This window comes from Fukomys damarensis, unplaced genomic scaffold (genome assembly GCF_012274545.1).
Source record: "Fukomys damarensis isolate Sample0158 unplaced genomic scaffold, DMR_v1.0_HiC HiC_scaffold_12, whole genome shotgun sequence".
Taxonomy (NCBI): domain Eukaryota; kingdom Metazoa; phylum Chordata; class Mammalia; order Rodentia; family Bathyergidae; genus Fukomys; species Fukomys damarensis.
In genome coordinates, this window is record NW_022900924.1 from 53,692,295 (window position 1) to 53,699,675 (window position 7,381).

Here is a 7,381-nt window from a genome sequence, read left to right on the forward strand (position 1 = left end):
GCAAGGAACCTAGTGAGAAACATACGTAGCAGGCTTATTGTCCTCAACGTCCTCCCCAAGACCCTAGGCGAAAACACAGGACTAGGCATTCCCAGGACCAAAGAGCTTGGAATAAAGCCTAGAGATCTCTTTTGATCATTTCCTGTCCAATTGGGAAATCTGATGACCTGAGGGGTGGAAAGGAGTGGTCCCTAGAAGGCTCAAGAGAAACTTCCTTTCTTTGTAAATCTGTTGTCACTGTATGGAATCCTAGGTGACCTTTTCATTTTAAACATACATGCAAGTTGAACAAAACTGTTGCAAATCAATTTTCCAAGGCAGATCGATTCCCCAAAGGACATTATTTTGTCATTTTGTTTCTGCAAATATTTTTTTTGCAAGGACGAGCATACCCTGCTTTTCCACCAGTTAACTTGTTTTAGATATCAAAGTTATAACTCATTTCTCTTCTACACTTCATGAATACAGTCGTGTTTCCACTACATGAGAGGATGTCACCAGGAAATAATATAGAAAGCATGTATCCTTTTTATACTTTCTAGGTCTCTTTTCTGTCTTATTAAAATTATTGAAAATGAAAATACTTGCTATTTATTGGGTACCTACTGTAGGGAAGGAAAGATTTCCTTAACCCCCTCAGGGTTCCTGGCTAGGCTTAAAACTGCTCTGGCTTTACCAGACCCCACAGGCAAAGATCTGAGAGGCTGGTGTAAGGTTTCTTTTTCTTTTCTTTTCTTTTTTTTTTTTGGGACAGGATCTCCCTATGTAGTTCAGGCTGGCCTCAGATTCACCATGGTGCTCTGACCTCAGCCTCCTGAGTGCTGGGATTACAGGCATGCCCCACTGCCTGGCCTAAGAATCCTTAACTTTTTCTGGCTCTTGTCAGAGGTCCAGGATCTCATAACTGTAACTGCTGGAATCAACAAGGTGCATTTACCAGGTGGCACTGTTGCCAACCCATGATGCCCCATATTGGGTGCCAGAAATTGTAGGGAGGGAGAAAAAGAAAGAAATTGTAGGGAGAAAAAAATGCGATACTTTTTCTCAACAATGTGGCCCTTTCCACATTCCTAAAACAAAAGACAGTTTAACAAGAAAAAAGCATAACAAGTTTATTAAATCAATTACAAAAAGCACCACTAGCCAGGTGTTGTAGTACACACCTACAATCCCAGGGGACTGAGGCAGGAGGATCACCAAGAATGTGAGACCAGCCTCATACTGAGTTCAAGGCCAGCCTGAACTACATAGTGAGACTTGTCTTTAAATAAAGTTTAAAAAATTAAAAAGCAAAATACCACCAGACTCTCTGGATCTGCTTTGGGATTCCTTGGCATGAATAGGTCCCAAAATCCTTTTGGGGACAATAAGTACAAGGGGATCACTCAGAACTCTGAGAGAGGATAGAGGGAGGGAAACATAAAGGCAGGTAGCCATGGAGACAAGCAGCCCTGGTGCCCAGGCTGAGGCTTGCTGGCAGGTGTAGGACTCTTCAGGCAGAGAATATAGGTGCTTTCAGTGCTGGTGCAGAATCCTAGATTATGCCAAATGCACAAATCAGTGAGCGTGGCTGAGTAGCAGCCTTTTCCTCAGCTGGGAACAGAATAGAAACATAAATATTAATTTCAGGGGAAATCTGTTGAAATTCAGTGAGGTAAAGCTATGATGGTGAAGGAGGGGGTTTCAGACCTGTTTCTTCCCCTTTCAGAGAGACGATAATTGTGCTATATCCATCTGTGGTCTTTATTCCACTCTCTGTGGTGTCCACTTCTGCCTTGAAGATCTGAAGGTAGCCAGGCATTGAGAGATCCACGGCTTGCTCTTCCCCGCAGACCACAGTTAGGATCATGCCCTCAGTATACCAAATATTTGCAAACCCCTCTGTCCTCTTGTTGGCTTCCAGCAGTCAGAGTCTTCCCCTGCCCTCAAAGGTAACAGAGAGGTTGCATATCTGTTAAAGCCCTGTGGTGCTACCTCTCTCACAGGGCCTTCTCTGATTCACCCCTCTCTTGAGCACCTGTTAGGCCTTGCACACCTAGTCCTTTAGCCCGTGACGCTTTCGCTATGTTCATACTCAGCCTCCGAATGCGGTTGGGCCTTTTATTGAGCTACAAGCTTAGCATTCAGAGCTCCTCTCCTACCACAGTTGAAAAGTACTGATGAAGCTGTGGGTGTAGCTCAGAGGAGTGTGGAGATATGCAAGGCCCCAGGTTCAATCAGTGTTGGGAGGGTGGCGGGTAAAGGAGATTTTACTGAAGGTTTCACAAAGAATTACATGACATTTCACCTTCCAAAGATCCGTAACAATCTCTTCCCTCAGTGCCCCCTGGCCTCTGGGCCTCTGAGCCTCTGATATACGTGTTTGAATTGCCTCCCTTTCTGTGGTCTCTGCCACCTTCCTCTGAGACGTTCTTTCTCCCATATCTGTTTCTGTCATTTGTATTTTCACACTCATCACTTTCAGACGAGATAGTCCTGCTCTTCAGAAAACGGAGACTCTCATGAGTAAAAGATTATCTCCGCCCACCCCCCACTCTGTTGTCCTCCACAGACGTGCAAGTGTCTCAGTGCGTGTTTCACAACACCCTCTCAAGAGTGTCAAGTGAAAGGAAGAGCAAATACGAAGCACTGTTTGCTCAGGGCACCTGGGCCTCTCCAGTGTTGAGAGCTATTTGTGCCCTCCTTTCTTCTCTGAGGAGGAAAAATCTGAGTCACCTCTCAAGCTCCGGTTCTCCCTGGCTGTTTAGATACCAGGAAAGATTTGAGTTGGCTCAGTGGGATCAACTGTCACTCCAGCCCACTGCCAGGCATGGGCCCCATCAGGCCAGGCAGAGCTTGAAATCAGGCATACTAGTATCAGATTTCTTCAGGGAAGGATAGAACTGAGCTGGAAATTTCCACTTTAATATGGGAAAAGAGGGAAATCTACCACCAGGAGGGTGAGCTTCCCCCAACTCCTGCTATCACACGGTGTTCATCCTCACAACTGATGTAGGAAGTGGCCTTTCCATCTTCTGGGAATGGTGGTTTCTGGGACTGTCCTTCACAGGTTTGCAGTACCTAGGGGAGGTGCTTGAGTTGATGAGTCTTGGTTTCCTCAAGATTTTGTGAGCAAGCCTGCCATGCTGGATTCAAATACAGTCATACATCATTGGTACTTGACTGCCTTGAAACTCTGTGAATTTGGTCCTCAGTGCATTTTGAGGCAGAAATTTTGTCCAAGTTCTCGTCCTTTGTTTGGTACCTGATGCACAAGCTAGAACTTGTCAGTGCAGACTGCCTCCTGACTCACTAGCTAATCTTTCCAGACAAATCTACTTGCAGGCCTCCCAGAAGCAGTTAACAATGAGAACGGAGGAACCAGGACAAAGGTGATCTGTCTTGGGAATGAGCCTTGGGTTCTGACCTCAGGAGGCGGAGGCACTGTGATGCCAGCTCCAAGCATGTGTGATTTCATCTCGTCTCTTCCCTCATCATCTCCCAGGAGTGAGAGCCCAGCTGACCCCTCTGGTTTCAGAGGAGGCTAGTTTTTTTGGAAATGTTTTGCTGTAAGCGACTCCTGCCCTGACTGCTCCCAAGCTGCCTGACCCCTCCAGGGATACCTCCAGGCACCTTTCACATGACTTCAGCCAAACCCTGTGAAGGGCTTAACATTCATGAAGAATGTGGTGTCTCCTGTTTGTGGGCTCCGGTCACACACTTAGTCCGTATTCCCACTCCCAGCTGTGCTCAGCAGTCTGTCCTACAGGCGCTTCGAGTCCGTATAGAGTTCCTGCTACAGCCCCAAAGGACTTTGGCTTCATCTCCAGTTTCTGGCCTCCAGAGAACCCCGGCCTGTGACATTTAAGAGGAACGTTCGGACTCCAGCTTGGCCTACCCTGCCGCTGCTCTCCCTCCGAATCTGTCATTCCACAGTCCGCTGGATTGTTTCATGATTGTCCCAGGAACCTTGTAGTAGGCACAGGGAAGGGGCTGGACATCCCAAGATGTAGCCAAACCTTCTTTTCCTGTTCTTGAAAGGCCCTTCCAGCTTCTTAAGAAACCACATCAATTAAGGCTACAGCAACAATCTCCAGTTGAGGATTTGAATTTAGTATCTAAGCTAATGTCTGTCTGGGACATCCATTTTGAACAATGCAACTTCCCCAGAGTTCTAGTGCAGATCTTTGAGCAGTTTCTGCTTACTACCAGTCCAGAGACCACCCTGATTTGTGCTGCATCATTACTCACTCCTATAAGCCCAACATTTCGATACTGAGATCGCTATCTGCCTATAAACACTTAAAATCTGTGCTTCGGTGAGGCTTTACAGCTCAAGTCTAACTTTGCTTCTTAGTAGTCACCTGTATCCTCGAGTAAACTGCTTAATCCTTCTTGGCCTCAGTTATCTCGTCTGAAAAATCGGGATTAAAATACCTGCCTTCCCTGGGCCTGGTGGCACAGGCCTGGGAGGCTGAGGCAACAGGATTGTAAATTTAAGCACAGCCTGAGCAGACTAGTGGATCAGGGAGTCACTATTTTAAAAATAACAATAGAATAATAATAACAATAAAATAAAAGTGGGCTGGGGCTGTAGTGCTGTGCAAAAGTCTTGAGCTTAGTCCACAGGACTGCAAAGCAAAAGAGCAAAACAAAAGAAAATAACCTGCCTCATAGGATTTTGAGGGTTAATTGAGAAAAAAATTGTTATTATTAGGCTCTCTCCCACAAATCTTATCTATGTCCTCTATGCCTTATCCTCTCCTTTAATAACAGGAGGAGTAAAAAAAGGGAAGAATGAGGGTAAGAGGATGTAAAATATCCATTCCATAGGTTTGAAAAACAAGCTTGGAGAAAAAAGTGATTTAGGAACTTAGAAACCAAAGCTAGCCCTCTGGGTCCCCAGGAAAGCGTTCTGCCTTTGCTCTTAAATACCTGCATTCCGAGGCTAAATAACTGAGCTCAGATGATGGGGACAAGGAGCCAGTGAATGAGCAGACCTGTGCTTCTTTCAGTAAAATTTGACATTAAAAACAAATCACTAAACCACGAGGTACATGTACACACTATTGGAATATTTTTAAAAAACCATATGTGAATATTTGTTTCGAGCTCTGGATTGCTCTGTCACTGGCCTAGACAGGGTGAGGTTCCTAGCTCAGCAGCACACAGGGACAGAGCCTCTTGACCCTGCTTGTGAAGGCACAGCAAGTGCATGCCTGGCATAGCTTGGAAAGCCTGCCTGGTTCTATTAGTGGTGCATGAAAGTTCTGCTCCAGCAGCAATCTCTAAATTTAGATGCTTTTCAGGATGAACTCTGAGTGATCTTTGTCCCTAAGACTAGTAAAGATTGGAGGGCACCTTGCTTAGCACTTACTAATTCAAGTGCTGGAGTTGATATTTTACAATGCAGAACTTGCGAAGATTACCACATCCATGGAAAATATCATGAACACACAGGGAGTACTGTATGTAAGATTTCGTCTTCATAGTTATGCAGTAAAATTTTACCCTGCGTTTAACACAAGTAAAATGAAAATGAGCCCAAGGTACAATCCTTTTCCTGGTGACTCTAAGGAACTATCTAGGATGAATACAGTTTAGAAATGTAGTTCAAATGTAACGTCTCCATTTGTTTTGTTTTGTTTTTGGTACCAGGGATCGAACTTGGGACCTTGCACTTACAAGCAGAACCACTGAGATAAATTCCCGGCCCATGTCTCCATTCTTTAGTCAACGCATAATAGTATAATTCTGTCCAGATGCGATGACAGGCATGACATTGTATTGATACGTCCTATCAAAAGAAGCATTTTTTTCTAGCCGGGCGTGGTGACTCACGCCTGTAATCCCAGTACTCAGGAGGCTGAGGCAGAAGGATCACTGTGAGTTCGAGACCAGCCTGGGCTACACAGTGAGTTCCAGGTCAGTCTCAACTACATAGTGAGACCCTGTCTCAAAAAACCCCCTCCTCAAAAAAAAAAAAAAAAAAAAGAAGCTTTTTTTAAAACAGGAACTATTATAGAGTAAAAAAGGAAAAAAAAAAATGCCCAGAGTGGAGTCCTGTGGAGCCCTTTCATTACATAGGAAAGATCACCGATCTAATTCTCTTGTTTCCCCACCTCTAAGGGGAGCCCTGTGCCTCTCACCAAGGAGAGTGACTCACTAAACTGTGTGCAAAGATCTGTCTCCTTTTGAAAGTACTTGGTATTTGTTCTGTGGGGCTGAGATGTGAACAAGGAAGGCACTCGAGTGAGGCAGGCAAACACTCTACCATGAACTATACCTCCAGCCCTGGTACTATTTGTTTGCTACAGAGACTTCGCTGATAAAATTCTTCTGGTTCCAGAAGTGGCCAGGTTAGGACATACCTAGGAGTGCACAAAATTCTTTGGAAAAGAATTGTGCAGGCATAAGAGGCTCTGAGTGGCTAGTAATCAGATTCTACTCTGGGAGTAAAAAAAAGTCAGTGTTGTAGTTGCATTGGGAGTGGACCCAGCTGCTAGCTTTGGAATCAAACTGAATTCAGCACCTGCCCTGAACCTTTAGAGACACAAATCTTCCCCTGGATAAATAACCCTCACCCCACAGGTGTTCCAACCTGAGAGCACCTCCTCTCACGTAGCCTCCACGCAGGGAGCGCCTCGAGACAACTTTCCCTCCGTCCAGGCCATCCCTTCCTGCGCTGTACCCCAAGTCGGCCCTTTTTCTTTTTCGTTTCTCTTGGTGGAATGCTTGTCTGCCTTCCTTCTGCCCCCAAATCTTTCTATTTTTAGCTTCCAACTCAGAGACTTTTCGGAGTAAACAATTACAGGCACTAGGTCATTTATGACATTACTGGTTTAAATGCGCCCCCCCCCCGTTAGCTGTTAATTATCATGTGCTTTACAAAGAAGAAATTAATAGTTTAAAATAAAGTGACCGTCTTCCAGATTTAACAGTGTTACCTATGCCAGTTGTAGAAAACTTTAGGAAGGGTAGAGAAAATTCAATATCACCTGTGATCTTCTGATGCAAACTCGCTAGTGTTATCACCATACTGCTGAAGATGTATTTTTATACGTTTGTAATATACTCAAATCTATATACATATACATTTGCATATTTGATTTAGCATTGTACATGCAAAATAAACTCACATGCCAGTGTTTACAAGGTAGCTTTCCCTGGCCTATCTTGATCTGTTGCCTCTTGCCAGGCCTGGTGACACTGGTGTGCAGCTTGGTGCCAGCCTCCTGTGAAAGTCACGGGAAGGACTCCGCCCATAACCTCCCCTGCCCCTCTGACTCCTGAGCCACCTGGTACTTCCCCCCATGGCATTGCATGGTGCAGTGGGAGCTGTGAGTAACAGACTGTTTTTTTGGGGGGCAGTACTCATCTGTTGGTCCCACCATACCCAAAT